The 17,834-nt window shown below is 32.5% G+C and overlaps 1 protein-coding gene and 1 pseudogene across 1 annotated transcript in view; one reads left to right on the top strand and one right to left on the bottom strand.

The window, feature by feature from the left end:
• The window catches only part of LRRIQ3 (leucine rich repeats and IQ motif containing 3), a 202,775-nt gene that overhangs the window by 49,845 nt on the left and 135,096 nt on the right, over positions 1–17,834 (bottom strand). The gene's annotated exons all lie outside the window — the stretch shown is intronic.
• Positions 4,790–5,206, top strand: LOC114208470 (small ribosomal subunit protein uS8 pseudogene; annotated as a pseudogene).

The raw sequence follows: 17,834 nt of genomic DNA, 5'->3' as shown, positions 1-17,834 counted from the left end.
TTGAAGTCATATGTAGTGCTTAGATGTACTTTTTTCCTTTCTTGCTTTCTTCCAGTCTCTCTTGCTCTAGCAATTTAATGGAAGTTACTATGAGGCTATACAGAACAATAGGTGGGAAGCCTGCACACCTAATCTAAACTCTGTCCTGAGTCCTCATTTTCAACTAACAGCTTTGGGCCTTTGTCTCAAAGCCTTATTACATTTCATGTTTTACTATTTGGGATTATAGAAGCAGATAACTTTTCTGAAGGCGAAGGGCTCTAAATTTCTGAACTTTCCATTCTCTTTTATTTTGCCTTGAAAACCAGCTACTTTGCTGAGCTCTTCCTTTCTATAGGGTAACTTGCCAAACAGTCCAGTACAACCAACACACAGAATTAATACTGTTTTTCAATTTCTTCCTGGATAGCCACTAGCTATACACATTGTTTGCCTTCCAAGTTACCACAGGGAAATGCTTTGCTATTACAAAAACCGGACTGACATTTGGACTGAAAATGGCCATCAGTTTTCTCATCTGATCACTAAGATGAGACCATATTTAAGGTTTTTGTCATGGCACCAATTTCTGTATTTATCAGCTTAATTAATCTTAACTTCTATAACATATAAACCCTGTAATCTCAGTAGCTTAGCACAGCAAAGACTTATCTATTTCTCATCTAAGAAACAATGTATGTCAGTAGAACCTTGCAGATATGCTAATGGAACAAATGGCCTCCAAGATCTACTTGGCAGGGGAAGAAAATGATGTTCTTAATTGCTTTCACTCTGAAGTGATGTTTCACTCTTGTTCACAGTCAAATGGATAGAAATGATCACATAACTACTGCCTTCCTGAATGGGAAGCTGGGCAATGCAGGGGAGTATATGGAATATATGGCATTGTTGCTTAGAATCAGAAAATAAATCCAAATATAACTGACTCCAAAGACTATTTTTTCCCATCAAGTTACACTTACTTTTATTGAATTTAACATTCTCCCTCTCTGTTTTGGTAGTAAGGATATTAAAAAGATTATAAAATAAATCTGAACTATTATACTGATATAAAGGTACATTTTTGTTTGTTTGCTTTTAATTTTAAATCTGGCAAGAAAGATTTCTAGTTTTATATGCATGAGTATGCTCTAATTGCTCATCTGAAGTAATTTAGTTGATACTATTTTATATCCTGGACTAAAATTCAGTCATTCTAGCAAACAATTTAGGAGAAAAAAAAAGGCCCTGTTGAAATTGCCTAAAGCACAAGTGGATTGAAATCAGCAAGATATGATAAATTGGATGAATTTGAAAGAAAAATGTTGGAGGCAGAAAATGTAATGTGTTTCAATGGAAACCATAAAATCTGCTTTAGAGTCTTCATTTCAGACTTGTAAGTGGATTTAGAGCAAGACAAAGTATGTAATGAGATAAAATAACTAAAGATTGTATAAATCTGATCACAGGCACTTTGATATAATGACCCTCAAATAATTAACCCTTTGGCCCTATATTCTGAATAGGAAATAGCATTTTTGTTCTCAGAAATATCTTTTATATAACAGCGGGCACTTCTTATAAAAGATCTGAATTTACTTCTTCCATAACTGTATCTGAAATATAATGCTGCTCTGAAATAACTGTAGAGGACTGGCCCATCTTCCAGCTATACTTCCTACAAAGAGTTAAAAAAAAACACTAACGTAATACACACTTTTAAAATTACCATGTCTGTCCAGTATGCCATATCCTTTCTGTATCAATCAAGAAATTTAGATGTTTAATTTCTAACACTGAAAAAAAACTTCTTAAAATATAAGATAGAACAGGCATTCATGAAGCATCACGTATCTCTAAAATATCTGACCTACAGCAATATATCATTTTCATAAAGAAAAAATTGGTTAGGCCTTATAAAATAAAAACTGGAAGGGATAATAAGTTTAACTTAAGTTAAAGATAAAGCAGCTATTTGTAATATGTTAATAATTAATAAGACAGAAATTTTCAATAATATTAACAAACAAAGCACTCAGCAGTTAAGCTGCCATGTATAATTTGATTGATTAATTTGACAATATAAATGAAACAATGTAATACCTATCCTTACAAGTTACAGATAGGGCTTTCATCTTCATAATCTTAGAGAGGTTCCCCTGAAACATGTAATATCATCCTTACCACTTAATATACTAGCTCCATAAGGGTAGGGTTTTATGTGCCTTGTTTATTGTTGGATTTTGAATGCCTAGAGTTGATAAAAATAAAATGTAGTAATAACCTGAAATGTAGTAAAAAATAAGTATAATAAAATACTCTAAATTTCAAAACCTGTTGTAAGGGTGAGAGGAAAGAGGTAAAGCATCTGGACAGTGATCCATTCATTTGTTTATAAAGTGGATGCCTATAGGAAAGGAAAGAAGGCAGGCAATCTAATCTAATCCCCATGTCAACAGAAACTCCAGAAAAAACAGACAAATGATAATTTCTAGGAGGAAGAGACCTTATCTATTGAATGCCTTTAACAGGATGGTGCCTGGCTAAAGCATTGCTTATATTAAATAAACCAAGAATCTATGAGGTTACACTCTCCAGAGAATGTCATATAAACTATACAACTCTCTGAATAAAAAACAAAAATATTTCATAATGTAAACACTTGCCTCTCAGTGTGAGGTAAACACATAAGCCTCACTAAAGATTTCATCTATTTTGCTGGGCCATAGGTGTTTGTTTTTCACGGGAAGAAAGAATCTGCAAAGCCACCCTTGATGTTCCAGATCTCTCTCTGCTTTATTTAAGCCTCTTGATTATTTGTATCCTTGAAATTATTAATAAAGTTTGACACTGGGATAAGATCTCTGATTTGTGTGAGTCTAATTTTGAGAATTCATTCATGTTTAGTTGGCTTGTGGATGAAAGAAAGTGAGGATAGCACATAACTTGCATAATCATAAAATCACTCAAATTGGGACATGTTTAAGACTGAGAGACACTATTAATAATTATACCAGGAAAACAGGCACTAATTGAGACTTTCAAGGGCCATACTGAGACATATAGTCATGGTACAAATAGCCCTGGGTCCTTCATTCATTAGTGTATTTGTTTTCCTGAAAAATATTTTAACGTTTTGCCAATCTGAAATGTCCTACTGAGAAAGTGAGTGAGGAAATATGGCCCCATGTAGGAGTTGCAATACTCAGTACTCTATGAATTCTGAATTATTCTGGCTGGCCTTATAGTAACAATTTAAAGATCAGAAAAACCATATCATGACATAATTATATGTTATTTTTAATTAAAGATTTAAAAATTATATAGGACTGCTATGGACAGCTTGCTTATCCACATATTTATCTGCATGAATATTAATATTTAAGAATGATATCTTAAAGTTAGAATTATGGTAACAGGTGATATGAATAGCATTCAGACTAATTTATATTCTTTCAGAATAACTGCACATTACATACATCTCAAAGGAATCTTATGCAGTGTCTAAGGCTTAGGAGTTCCTCAAGGTTTAAAGATATAAAAATAAACAAGATGTGTAACTGATGATATCAAAACCATTACCTACCAGGGCAGACTTTTTTGTTGATTTTAGAGGCATCATAAAAAGTTACTTGTAAACTAAATTATGTAATTTTTGTTTTTATAAACTAATTTAAGGACCATGAAAAGGGTTTAGTGGACCTTTGTACCCCTTGAAATTATAAATAGAATGAATGTGGGTTCATTTCTGCATTTTGGGGAACACAGAGATGTTAATTATTTTATCACATTCTTAAATTTCCTCAGATTTGAATTTATGGCCAAAGGAAAAAAAAGAATTAAGAATTAGCGAAATAGTATCTAGGGGATAGATCCTTTTAGTGATGACCCATATTATAAGGCAATAATTGTTCACATTCACACTCTGGTTAATGAAGACACTTCTGGCCTAGTAGGAGCTCAGTGCCTATTAGCAGACTGTACCACTTTGAAAAATATTAACCTGTAGTCATTCATTCAAATTCTCTTTACCTTAAAAGGAGAGAAGAGTAATTGCCTAACTGCTTTTTACCAAACTCTCTTCCCCCTACTTAACAACCTATATTTTGTAAACTTTCTGATATCCAGGATTAACTTTGGGAATGTTTTGATTATTCAAATATTAATTACAATATTCTTTTGTATATCATAATTGATGATCAATTTTAAAATTATAAATATAATAAAATATTCATGATACCAAAAATGTCTTTGGACCATAATTTAAAAATTCTAATATTCAGAAGGTTGATTTCTTTCTTTTAGTGTCTTGAGGTTATTATGAAGACCATAGATTGTAAAACTCCTCAAAAAAATAAAATTTGGCAATGTCTTCACTTCATTACTTCCATTCACTTTTAACCTTTGCCAGCATGGTTCCTGTCTCTGCCACTTTGTTGACCTTGGCCTTTGTCAAGTTCACCACTGACTTCCCATGTTCAAATTTTTAGCTAGTATTCAATACAGTTTAATAGTCTGTTCTTTTTATTTTAAATTTTATCAAATTAGTGTATGTATACATTTTTAAAGTTAAGAATTATAAAGCATACAATTTTTAAAATTCTCACTAATAAAGACTACAAAAATAAGACATCAATACTAAGTCTTGATCAGAAATAGTACATAGTTATTTAAAGCACGAAGCTTAATATAAAAATTCACATTTACAGAAAGAAGCTCCAGTTTCTTATTAAAAATATTTAGATACCTTATTTGGGAAATATAGGTATATATATGAAGTTTATATGCATATTATAGCCCCGTCCTCTTTCCGCCATCTTTCCGTGCCGCCATAACGGTGCGCATGAATGTCCTGGCAGATGCTCTCAAAAGCATTAATAATGCTGAGAAGAGAGGCAAATGCCAGGTTCTTATTAGGCCCTGCTCCAAAGTCATCGTCCGGTTTCTCACTGTGATGATGAAGCATGGTTACATTGGCAAATTTGAAATCATTGATGATCACAGAGCGGGGAAGATTGTTGCTAACCTCACGGGCAGGTTAAATAAGTATGGAGTGATCAGCCCCAGATTTGATGTACAACTGAAAGATCTAGAAAAATGGCAGAATAACCTGCTCCCATCCCGCCAGTTTGGTTTCATTGTACTGACAGCCTCAGCTGGCATCATGGACCATGAAGAAGCAAGACAAAAACACACGGGAGGGAAAATCCTGGGATTCTTTTTCTAGGGATGTAATACATACTTGCAAATAAAATGCAGAAAAAATATATATGCATATTATATATATATAATACATATATGCATTTATAATATGCATATAAACTTCATATATATCATATTCATTTCACACATATATATGTGTATTCTCTACGATGCTATATTTTAATAATTACATAACATAAAGAAATTATATTGTAAAGAAAATATACTATAAAGAAAATCTTTTTACCAAGCCCCATGAAGATTCTCCCTACTAAACCATCCATTTTGCCTCAGCGTGTCATAAATATTTTATCATTTTCAACATGTGCCATGATTCGAGTAAGGTTGAAAAATGCTCTGTAAGTTTGCAGAATAACTGTTCACTACTATACTTCAAGTTCACATAGCTACTCTATAAATACTTGTTGAAAAATTAATGAATAAAAGGATAAAATAATTAGATATACAGAATATAGGGAAGTTTTATTGTATCCTTGTTGGCTCTATAGCAAAGCATGAATGTTATGTTTAAGAGAGGGGAACAAGGAATTACTACTACCTATTTGCTTACTTGTTGCTATGTAATCTACCTCTTTTGGATAAAGGTAGAATTTTCTTACACATTGATTCAAGATCACTTAAGAATACTCCCTGTGGGCATGATATACTGCCAGATGTTACAAAAGACAGAAAGAAAAAAAAATACCCACTATTGGGGTATTTTCAAGGAATTCATATTTTGGCAAAAGGAATTTTGCCAAAAACAACCATAACAAAAAGTAAAGACAAATAGAGTGCTGTGGGATGCATAAGACCAAGGCATTAATTGTGATTATTAGGGAGAACAATAGCTTACTGGAAAAAACAAATGTAATTATGGTATTACAGAATAAATGGGTTTCAAAAGGCAAAACCAGATTCACGTAAGGTGGAAGAAAAAAATAAGTATAATCATAGTACTATATTCTTGGAATGATAAGCTGTACTGTACAAGTAGAACATTCTTTATAAAGAAAGAGAAATACTGAGATATGAAGCTAGAAAATAATCCAAAACCACATATGTAAGAACCTGAAAGCCACAATAAAAAGATTATTCTATAGGCAATGAGCCTTCTCCTTTTTTTTTTTTTTAAGTTTGGAACAAGGAAATCATACAACAGATATATGCTTTTGAAATGCTATACTGGTATCAAGAACAGTTGGAAATCTATCGGGATAATTTGGGCAAGAAAAAACTAGTATGATAATATGGCCTATTGGATGGTGGATTGCAATCTAGGTAGATTCTCTTTCTCTAAGGGTTTGAAGATTAACTGATGGGGGAAATTGGTGATATAACACCAAACAACAATGTTATTTGTGGAGGTTGGTGGTCTTTGCCAGAGAGTTCATCACTTCTTCTGCTGTTGGACTTATCTGATTTGTCATTGAGTAGGGTCTGGAATTGGCAATTTCCCAATAGCCTTTATCAGACAGAATCCAATACTCCTCGAAATATGACTGACCTCACAGGCTAAAATAAAAATACATCAAGAGAAAGACAACACGCTGAACAAGAGATGAAACTGGAAGCACAATTAAACAGAATAAGAATTATAAATACTTATATTGAATGTACAAAAATAAAGGACAGAAAAAGCAGTATGAAGTAAGAATAAGAAAAAAAATAATAAAAGTATATAAGAAAAAATCTTAGATAGGTATATGATAGAAATAGTAAAATGGATGCTACTAAAGAATAATTCATGAGTTTAAAGGTCAAGTTGAGGCATTCTCCCAAAAGAAGTCTAGAAAGGATAAAGAGATTAAAAAAGAAGAAAAAAAAGAAATGTTTAAAGACATGGAGAACAGAAATAAAAGTATTTAAGTAACTGGTGTCCCAGAAGGAGAGAAAATATGTGAAGAAATAATGGAAGATATGCCAAATAGAAAAGAGCAAGAGCAGAAAAAACCCCACCTATATATACATATCATAGTATACATATTAAGTATATATATTCAGATACCAAAGACAGAGAAATAAATTTAAAAGCTTCTAAAGGGCGGTGGGGGGGGGGGCATCCAGGTGGCTCATTTGGTTAAGCATACAACTCTTGGTTTCAGCTCAGGTCATGATCTCAGGGTCATGAGATGTAGTCCCACATCGGCTCTGTGCTCAGCAGGACATGTGCTTGAGTTTCTCTCTTTCCCTCTGCCCCTTCCCCCTTCTCTCTTTTTCGCTCTCTAAAATAGTAAATAAATCTTTAAAAAAATAAAAAATAAAAAAAATATAAAAGCTTCTAAAGGAACAAGAATTGAATGACATCAAACTTCTCAACAGCAATACTGAATGCAAGAAGATAATAAAATATTTTTTGAATATTGAAAGAAAATAATTTTGAACATAGACTGAAATTTTGCCAACTAATTGTTTAAATGTGAGGGTAAATATAGTCCTTGGGATAAAAGGTGAAAGAAGGTATTCTACTATCACTTCACATAAACCCTTCTGAAGGAAAGTGAGATAAAATGCGATGAGAAATGAATCTAGGAGATGTTGCAAACGATTTGGAAAGTAACATTGACTGAATAACTTGGTAAGATTTGCTGTTTCTTAAAAAAAAATTAAAAGCTAAAACCAAAAGAACAGGAGTATATACATAATGACATCATTATAACCTAGATGACAGTAGTAGGACTAGATCCTGGACAAGAAAAATGATATTAGGAAATTGACAAAACATGAATATAGTCCATAGATAAGTTAATAGTATTGTATCAATGTTACCTTCCTAGTTTTAATAATTGTACAATGGTTATACAAAATGATCACATTTGTGGAATGGGTAAAGGATATTCAGGAATAATTTGTAACTTTTGTACCTTTTTTTGTAATTTGAAATTATTTCAAATGAAAAATCAAAGAGAGGGAGGACATATAGTCACCAATTATGAAAAAATAAGAAAAAACAAAGGATAGAGCAAACTGGAAAAAAAATAGAAGACAGAAATAGGCCCAATTCTCTTAATAAATATAATAAATATAAATGGACTAAATAAGCTGGCCCAGCTATTTTCTATTATCACGATGTACATATAAAGCAAAAAAAGTGAAAAGTAAAAAGATGGGAAAACATTAGGAAAAGTTTAACTAAAATACAGCTGGTACAGCCATACTAATGTCAGACAAAATAGAGCATGAGGAAAGGCATTATTAGAGAGAAAGCAAGTAAATACATAATGATAAAAAGTTCAGTTCACCAAGAATATGTACTAATTATAATCATATAGGTAGTTAATAAAATTACCTTAAAATGCAGAAAACAAAATTTGATAAAATTCAGGAGAAGCAAATGAATCCACAATTATAGTGGAATATTTAATAGTTTTCCCTTTTTAGTTAAGTAGACAAAGGGAAAATAAACAAAAACAGAATATCCTACTCTGTTCAAAAACAGAGTATTTGAATAACAATGAAAAGTTTGATCTAATGGACTTATGCATTATCATATGTAGGTTTTAACAAACACCAAAGAAAAGGTAGTAGCCAAAATTGAAAATAATTCTCCTTATGAAAATCATTAAAGTTAAAAGAGGCTGCTTCTTATGGGGCTGTCACAGCACTCTTAACTACTCAGTACTCCCAGCATTGCTCATCTTTCAATTTAGAGGAAATGAGTAAGTAGTCCAGAAAGGGTATGCATCTCAAACACAATGTTATTACTTAATATTAACTAAATGGTAGGAGGAGACTGCCAAACTTCATAATCTCCCAAAATAAGGTATGTTGAGCCCATTTTTTAATATGGTCAGAGAAGGATATTATACTACTCATTCTAAAAGGAAAGACTTTATATTGAAGGAAGGAGAGGTATTTCTCATCCTTTATGAGGAAACAGGATGGAACAGGAAAAGGCATTTCTCACCCTTTATGAATTTGAATATATGCTATCATGTAAAAATTGGTAAAATAGATTAAGATAATCCTAAATAGAAAAATGCAATAATCGCTTCTCGGCCTTTTGGCTAAGATCAAGTGAAAAATGCAATGATTGAAAAGTAACAGAAAATATTACTCGATAAAAAAAAAAATGAAAGTTTTTTATCATGAATTGATAAAAATTCATGCCCCCCCAAATATTTTCAAGAACATCAATAGAATTTCTGGCTGCTTTTTAAATTAGCCATTTTATTAAAGCAAGTATAAGATAACTGGTTATGATTTAAATGAAAGAAATATGGGAAAATGTTATTTTTATTCTATTTCTTCTAATTATAATGATTTTAGATAAATAAGATATTCTTCAGTTTCTACAGTTTTTTTTACACATCAGAAATATTAAAAATAAGCAGGAAATAATAGAATTTTATGTAAAATGGGAGGTTTCATAATATTGAGAATGACACAGGGAATGACAGATTTTATTAGATTTCATAGATTCAGATAGCTTAATCTAATACAACCATATCCCCTTGCACATAATTTAATTATTACACAGTGAAACATTTATAGTTCTCAGGAGGTATCACTGTGAAACAGAATGGAAACCAGACTTTGATTGAGGAAACAGAACCTAGAAATAGTACCAGATCTGTCACTTTTGGATTATGTGACCTTGGATAAATTATTGTAGTTTTTAAACTCACTTTCCTCATTGTAAAACATTAATAATAAATTAAATTGTTACAATGTGACATCATCTAGCGCTGGGATGGCTAAGACATTTTAATTTTTACAATACATTGGTTGTGGCTGCACAAAACATTCACTTGAGAGGGATGTCAATCAGGACTCAGTAGGATTTATGAATGATGTTTTCTAAGACTTCAGTCATCCCTTGCCTGGAACAAGATAGGTGTCCCGAAACTCCCTACTTCCTCCTTCTCTTGTTCCAACTTTTCCTTCCTTCTACATATTTAATATAAAATATGGCTCAATTTAAAATATCAATATAGACTTCAGATTAAACAGAAAGGTTTAAATAACTTAAACACATTTTTTGCTCCCACTTTGCATCCCGGTACCATGATCAAAAAGGAAAATTAAAAAAAAAAATTCAAAGACAATGAGAAAGAAAGTATCAGTGACACCAAAAATCATTTGTAAGCTAGAAGCACATGGATGAAAGGTAATTGACAACCAGCCACTATGAAGTTGAATATTAAGGTTTGATGTGAACAAGCAAAGAAGAAAGCAGATTCACAATGTAGAACACTAAAAAAGGTGGGGAATTTGAAACATGGTTTTAAAAACTGTTTGAAAGTCATAATTAGATTAACTGATCCTTTGGCAACCACACATAACCAGGTGACTCATCCATTTGCTCTTAAAGGAGACTAAAGATTCACCCTCTGGAGAAGTTAAACCATAAAAATTATGGACTCAAGGGCACCAGGTACAGCTAAGGATGGGGGGGGGGTTGACTGAAAATGGGATGATGAAATGAAAGGCTTCATACCAAGTTGAGAACAATAGCAGGTACTCACATATCACAGGCAAAATATTGGAAGAATCTTCTTCTGAAGAAACCCCATACTACAGGTCCCTGAATAAAGAACCTGGACCCCACTATATTATCCCACATTAATGCTTACAAGTCAATAAAACCCAACCACATATATGAATAGTGTTTCCAAGTAGCATTTTAGAATCTTAATCTTAAATATGAGTAAACAAACAAGGATTAGCAGCATTTTTCACAAAAGCTGTAAGAAGAAAGTAACTTAGGGGAATAGGAGACTATACAATGGAGAAGAACCATCCACAATATATATATAGTATAAATATCCTCCAAGATGTACAGAAGATACTGCATCTATGAGCCCAATATAGCAGAATTTTTAGAAATTTGATTACATAATTTAAAAAATATAAGTAGAGGATAAAATTGAGTAAACACCCCAGAAAAGAGAACAATATAAAAAGAGATGGGGAAATAAGGGATAAAAAGTAAGAAAGTTAGAGGATCAGTCCAAGAGGTCCACCTGAATAACAGGAGTCATAGAAAAAGAATTCACAATGGAGAAAAAGATGAAATAAATATAAGAACAATGTGTCAGCAAGATGGCAGACTAGGAAGTCTCACATCCTTATTCTCCCTTAGAAATATCAAATAAATAACTACAGAATGACTAACATAACTTTAAAGGAGCTCCAGAAATGAATAAAAGATTTACAGCAACTAGGTAAACACCCAAATAAGAAAAAGTCACAATAAAAACCGTAAGAAATTTTGTGGCATTTTTACTTGCCCTTCCCTACTCTCTTCCCAGTGTGGGGTACCACAGTCAGGAAGCAGCAGCCCATTTTTAGTTTCTCTCCCTTAGGATGGAAAGAGAAGAATAAAACTTGTTCGGAATGTTCAAGCTTGTCTCTGGGCTGCCTAAAGGACTGGTTTGTCTCTCACCTGACTCAAATCTTCAGGAGAGGAACGGCAATATAGTTTAGATATCAGGCTGAAAGCCATTGAAGGCAGTAATGATACATAAAATTTCAGGGGAATTGCAGATCACAGATTCCTGGGAGAAAACAATTGAGGGCAGAGAAATACAAAAGAAAATCTAAGTCCCCAGAATGAAGCTGGGGAGAGACTCTGAGAAATTAAGACATTTAAAGGAACTTGGGGAAAATCAAAAGAAAAGAAAATCATACACACACTGACCCAGAGGGGATGGCTGCCCAGAAAAGACCTAAGAAGACCTTAAGCCTTGACCCTAAGCTGATCTCAAGGCTTAGGGGTTTGCTAAATAGTGAAAGTGTTCCATGCAAGTCAGCAAAGATTGAAAGAAGAAGCTATTTTCAAATGTCCAATTTTCAACAATCACAACTAGAGAAAAAAAATAGGGAAACAAGGTCCATTTAAAGAAACAAAATAAATCCCCAGAAACTGCCCCTGAATACACATATCAGACTTATCAGATAAAAAACTTTATTTATTTATTTTTAAATTTTTATTTTAATTCCAGTAGGGTTAATATACAGTATTATATTAGTTTCAGGTGTACAATAGAGTCATTCAACCATTTTATACATTATTTGGTGCCCATCAAGATAAGTACTCTTTTTTTAAAGATTTATTTATGTATTTTAGAGAGAGAGAGACAGAGAAAGAGAACGGGGTGGGAGGGGCAGAAGGAGAGGGAGAGAGAGTCTTAAGCAGACTCCATGCTGAGCACTGAACCCGATGCAGGGCTCTATCTCACTACCCTGAGATCAAGACCAGAGCTGAAACCAAGAGTCAGACACTTTAAACAACTATGCCACCTAGGCACGTCAAGATAAGTACTCATAATCCCCTTCATCTATTCCACCCATCCCCCCACACAGCTCTCCTCTTGTAACCATCAATTTGTTCTCTATAGATAACAGTCTGCTTTTTCATTTGTCTCTTTTGTTGTTCTTGTTCCATGTGTTTTGTTCCTTAAATTCCATAAATGAGTGAAAGCATATGTTATTTGTCTTTGCTTATTTTGCTTAGCATTATTCTCTCTACCTCTGTCCATGTTGTTGCAAATGGCAAGATTTCATTCCTTTTTATGGCTAAGTAATGTTCCATGTTATTCATGGATTATCTTCTTTATCCATTTATCTATCAATGGACACTTCGGCTGCTTCCATAATTTGCTTATTGAAAATAATGCTGCAATAAACATAGGGGTGCAAAGACCTTTTCAAATTAGTGCTTTCATATTCTTTGGGTAAATGCCCAATAGTGGAATTACTGGAGCATATGATAGTTCTATTTTTAATTTTTTGAGGAACCTCCACACTGTCTTCTACAGTGGCTGTACCAGTTTGCATTCCCACCAATAGTGCATGAGGGTTCCTTTTTCTCCACATCCTCACCAACCTTTTATTGTTTCTTGTGTTGTTGATTTTAGCCATTCTGACAGGTGTGACGTGATATCTCATTGTGGTTTTGATTTGTCTTTCCCAGTGATGTTGAACATCTTTTCATGTTAGACAAAAACTTTAAAACCACTGTTTTAAATACGCTCAAAGAGAAAAAGGAAAACATGGGCAAATGCTGAAAGGAAATAAGGGAAACAACATATAACCAAAATAAGAATATAAATAAAGAGATAGAAATTATTTAAAAGAATTAAATTTTGGAGCAGAAAAATATAATAACTGAATTAAACTCACTAGTGGTTCAACAGTACATGTAAAAAAGAAAAAAATCAGCAAAATTGAAGATGGATCTTTGAAATAATAGAGTCTGGGGAACAAAAAGAAAAAAGAATGAAGAAAAGTGAACAAGGAATAAGGAACTTCTGGCATACTATCAAATGGATCAAAATATGCATTACTGGGGTCCCAGAAGGAGAAGAGAGTAAGGAACAGATATGTTATTCGAAGAACTAATAGCTGAACCTCCCAAATTTGAGAAAACACATACATTTACAAATCAAAGAAGCTCTATAAATGCCAAGTAGAATAAGCAAAATGAGACCCACATTGAGAGACATTATAAACTGTCAAAAGACAAAGACAAAGAAAGAATCTTGAAAGTCACAAGAGAAAAGTGACTCATTACATACAAGGGGTTTTCAATAATTTGCAGATATATCAGCAGAAGCTTTGCATGCCAGGAGGCAGTAGGAGGATATATTTAAAGTGCTGAAATTAAAACAAAAAAACTGTCAACTGAGAATTCTATATTTAGTAAACCTCCTGATAATTAATTTTATATGGTAACTTGGTTAAACCATGGTACCCAAATATCTGGCCAAACGCTATTCTAGATGTATCTATAAGGTTATAGTTTAGATGAGATCTGCCTTTAAACCAGTAGACCTTGAATAGAGACAAATAAGGGCACTATATAATAAAAGGGTCAATTCACTAAGAAGATATAATAATTATAAACACACATCCACCAAAAATCAGAGGAATAAAATAAATAATACAAATATTTACAGATTGAAGACAGAAATATAAACATTTCTACTATAATAGTAGGAGACTTTAATACCTCATTTTCAACATCGGATAGAACAACCAGAGAGAAGATCAATAAGGAAGAAGAGGACTTGACCACTATTATAGACAAATTGGACCTAACAGACATATACAAAACACTATCAACAACAGCAGAATATATATTTTGCTCAAGTGCACATGGAACATTATCTAGGATATGCAATATTTTAGGCCATAAAACAAATCTTAATAAATTTAAAAATACTGAAATTATTCCAAGTATATTTTCTAATCACAAGAGAATGAAAGTAGAAATCAATAACACAAGGAAAATTGGAAAATTCACAAATATGTAGAAATTAAATGGCACATTCTTAAATAGCCAATGAGACAAAAGAAAGAAATCACAATGGAAATTATAAAATATGTTGAGAAATTAAAATAAAATACAATATACCGAAATTTCTGGGATTCAGCAAAATCAGTGTTAAGAGACAAGTGTATGGTTATAAATGATTACATTATAAAAGAAGAATAGTCTCAAATAAACAGTTTAACTTTAAACTTTATGGATCTGGAAAAAGAATAAACTAAACTAAGCTAGGAGAAGAAAGAAAATAATATCAAGAGGAGATAAAATAGAGTTGTAAAAACAACAGAAAATCAATGATCACAAGATTTGGTTCTTCAAAAATATAAACAAAATTGATAAAACTTCAGCTAGAAAGATAAGAAAAAAGAGATAAGACTCAAAAAACTAAGATCAGAAGTGAAAGAGGGGACATTACCATGATTTTACAAAAATAAAAAGATTATAAAAATACTGTGAATAAATGTATGCAAATAAATTATATAACTTAGATGAAATAGACAAATTCCTAGAAATACACAACCTACTAATACTGAATCATGAAGAGCTAGAAAATCTGAATAGATCTATAACTCATAAGAAGATTGAATCAGTAATCAAAACGTTCCCAACAAATAAAGTAAAAGACCAAATGACTTTACTAGGAAAGGTAACAACAATCCTTCTCAAACTCTTCCAAAAAATTGAAAATGAGGATATACCTCCTTACTCCTATGAGGCTACATTATCTTGATACTAAGGCCAAAGAAACTATAAGAAAACCAATATCCTTTATGAATACTGAAGCAAAAATCCTCAAGAATCTATTAACAAATTCAATTTAGCAGCACATTAAAAAGATTATATACCAGGATCACGGAGGATTTACGCCTGGAATGCAAGAAGTGATACAACATATGAAAATCAATGTAATATACATTAAGAGAATGAAGGAAAAAACAACACGACTACCTCAATCAATGCAGAAAAAAATATTTGACAAAAAATCAAAACCCTTTGATGATAAAAACACTAAAAGAAAAAGAATTGAAAGAAACTACCTCAACCTAATAAAAGTCATAAAAGAAAAAAAAACACACAGAGCTAACATTTTATTAAATGGTAAAACACTGAAATTTTTTTCTCTAACATCATAAGACAAATGCCCACTTTTGCACTTGTATTTAATATAGTACTAGAAGTCCTAACCAGAACCTTTAGGCAAGAAAAAGAACTAAAAGACATAAACATTGGAAAGAAATAAAATTATTCCTGTTGATAGAGAACATGATCTTACCTGCAGAAAACACAACACACACACACACACACACACACACCTGTTAAAATTAATAGAAAAATTCAACAAAGTTACAGGATACAAAACCAACACACAAACATCATTTGTGTTTCTATACAGTAACAATGAGGGATCCAAAAAAGAAAATTAAGAAAATAATTTAATTTACAATAGTATCAAGAATAAAATACTTAGAATAAACATAACTAAGGATGTGAAAGACTTGTACACTGAAACCTACAATATGTTGCTGAAAAAAATTAACAGAAATAAATGGATAAACAACCTATGTTTGTGGACTACAAGACTTAATATTGCTAAACTACTACTCAATTTCTAGTAATCTACAAATTCAATGTATTCCTTATAAAAATCCCAATGGCATTTTAGGAGAAATAGAAAAATTCATCCTAAAATTCATATAAAATTTCAAGGGACCCCAAAGAGCCAAAACAATCCCCAAAAAGAAAATTGTAGTTCTCACACCTCATCATTTTCAAACTTACTACAAAACTATAGTAATCACAATAGTGTGGTTCTGATATAAAAACAGACATACAGATCAATGGAATAGAATAGAAGCCCAGAAGTAAATGCTTGCATATAGGATCAAATGATTCTCGAAATGAATATCAAGATGATTCAATAGGGAAAGGATAGTCTTTTCCACAAATGGTATTCAGGGACGCCTGGGTGGCTCAGCTGGTTAAGCGTCCAACTCTTGATTTCAGCTCAGATCATGACCTCAGGTCATGAGATTGAGCCCCACATCTGGTTCTGCACTGTGCATGGAGCCCGCTTAAGATTCTCTCTCTCCCTCTCCCACTTCCCCTCCCACACCGAGGCACATGCCCTCTTTCTCTCAAAAAAAAAAAAAAAAAGTCGTGCTCAGAAAACTGAATTCCGTGTGCACAAAGGTAAAGTTGGATTATTACTTTACATAATAAACAAAAATTAACCTCAAATAAATCAAAAAATTTTGTGCATCAAAGTTTACTACCAACGAAGTAAAAAGGTAACCCATAGAATAGGAGAAATACTTGCAAATCATACATTTATAAGAGATTGATATCTAGAATATATAAAGAAATCCTTCAATTCAACAGCAACAAAAAAGTAAACACTACAAATAGGAAATGGACAAAAATGACTTAAATAAACATTTCTACAAAGAAGATATACATATGGCCAATAAGCACATGAAAAGATGCTCAGTATCACTAATCATTAGGGAAATGCAAAACAAAAGAACAATGAGATATGACCTCACACCCATTAGGATGGTTACCATTAAAAAAAAAGAAGAAAAGAAAAAGAAAAGAAAATAACTGTTAGGATGTGCAGAAATTAGAACTCTTGTGCACTGTTGCTGGGAATGTAGAATGGTACAGCTGCTGTAGCAAACAGTATGGTGATTCTTGAAAACATTAAAAGTAAAATCATATGATCCAGCAATTCCACTTCTGGCTAGACACTCAAAACAACTGAAAGCAAGGTCTCAAAGAGATATCTATACACCCATGTTCATAGCAGCATTATACATAATAGCTAAAATATGGAAGCAGCCCAAGTGCTGGTTTGGATAAGCAAAACACACAACTGACCCTTGAAAAATGCAGGGATTGGGGCACCAGCCCCCTGCACAGTTAAAATGCCATGTATAACTTTTGGTTCCCCAAAAACTTAACTACTAATGGCTTACCATTGGACCAAAAGTCTTATAGATAACATAGTCAATTAACACATATTTTGTATGTTATATGTATTATATACTGTAAGCTTACAATAAAGTAATCTAGAAAAATATTAAGAAAATAATAAGGAAGAGAAAACATATTTACAGTACTAGTATTTATAAAAAATAAATCTGTATAAGTGAGCCTGTACAGTTCACGGCTATGCTGTTCAAAGGTTGACTGTAATGTAATATTTATTATTAAACCTTAAAAAGGAAAAATAAATGTGACATGCTTCCACATAAATCAACTTTAAAGACATCATGCTAGGAGCGCCTGGGTGGCTCAGATGGTTGGGTGTCTGCCTTTGGCTCAGGTCATGATCTCAGGGTCCTGGAATCAAGCCCCACGTCGGGCTCCCCGCTCA

The sequence above is a fragment of the Eumetopias jubatus genome, unplaced genomic scaffold (genome assembly GCF_037043125.1).
Source record: "Eumetopias jubatus isolate StellerSeaLion01/CBP00866 unplaced genomic scaffold, mEumJub1_p1.0 scaffold_4, whole genome shotgun sequence".
In the NCBI taxonomy this organism is placed as follows: domain Eukaryota; kingdom Metazoa; phylum Chordata; class Mammalia; order Carnivora; family Otariidae; genus Eumetopias; species Eumetopias jubatus.
The sequence above is the reverse complement of the archived record's forward strand: the minus strand, read 5'-3'. Positions and strand labels throughout refer to the sequence as shown.